The following is a 1,094-nucleotide window of genomic DNA, read 5'->3' on the forward strand; positions in this document are numbered from 1 at the left end:
ATATATATATATATATATAAATATATATATATATATATATACTCACAAGCATACATACACCCCCCCACACACAGGTATACATGTATACATACATACATACATATACACTCATCCACACACCTATATACCCATATACATACATATATATATATATACATATATACATACACATACACAATATATACACACACACATATATATATATATATATGTTTGTGTGTGTGTGTGTAGGACAAAATAGGTGTTGAAAATGCACTGAGAATAGTTAAAATATATTTTATTATCATATTTATAGAATTAACCGGTTTCACAGTTTACACTGATTTTGGAAAAGTTGAAATAGAAAGACCTGGCTTATGTCGCAGCTATCTTATTAAAGCATTAGATATAATAAAAAAAATATTTAAACTATTCTCAGTGCATTTTCAAATCATTTCCCCTATATTTCTACTCATGTGGAATAAAATAAATTTGTTTCATATATATATATATATATATATATATATATATATTATAACGAGTATAACCGTTATTTACATGTGGTTTACCAAGTTTTCATGTAAGAATTAGACGCTACTCTTAGTCCGTGGTTGCTTTACATTCTTAAGACCAAGTTGAATACGAAACTAAGTAGTCAAGACAGCCATTTGGTGAAATCTCGTGTGAGATGATAAAGTTTATGAAAGAGATTAGACAAAGTTCGTTTCATTATAGAGAAGAAAAGGCGGGGAGCTGCCAGAGTCGTTAGCACACCGGACAAAATACTTAGCAATATTATCTTACGTCTTTATGTTCTGAGTTTAAATTCCGCTGATGTCGACTTTACCTTACATCCATTCGGGGTCTATAAGTTAAGTGTCAAACACTAGGGTCAATTTAATAGAACATCACCCCCACCACCACTCCTATTATGGAAAATGTCAGGCCTGTGTTAGAATGGTGTTTGGAGTAGTTATATATGGTCTACGTGCGGTAAATCTGTAATTTAGAGAATGCAATGTGTGTGCGTGTGTGAATGTATGAATGTGTAAGTTGATGCTACTACAACTCTTCTTCTTCTTCTTCTTCTTCTTCTTCTTCTTCTTCTTCTTCTT

General features: G+C 31.4%; 1 protein-coding gene across 1 annotated transcript in view; it reads left to right on the plus strand.

Annotated features, from left to right (window-relative positions):
- The window catches only part of LOC106876193 (trissin receptor), a 15,667-nt gene that overhangs the window by 12,185 nt on the left and 2,388 nt on the right, over positions 1-1,094 (plus strand). The gene's annotated exons all lie outside the window — the stretch shown is intronic.

Source organism: Octopus bimaculoides, chromosome 9 (assembly GCF_001194135.2).
Source record: "Octopus bimaculoides isolate UCB-OBI-ISO-001 chromosome 9, ASM119413v2, whole genome shotgun sequence".
Classification (NCBI taxonomy): domain Eukaryota; kingdom Metazoa; phylum Mollusca; class Cephalopoda; order Octopoda; family Octopodidae; genus Octopus; species Octopus bimaculoides.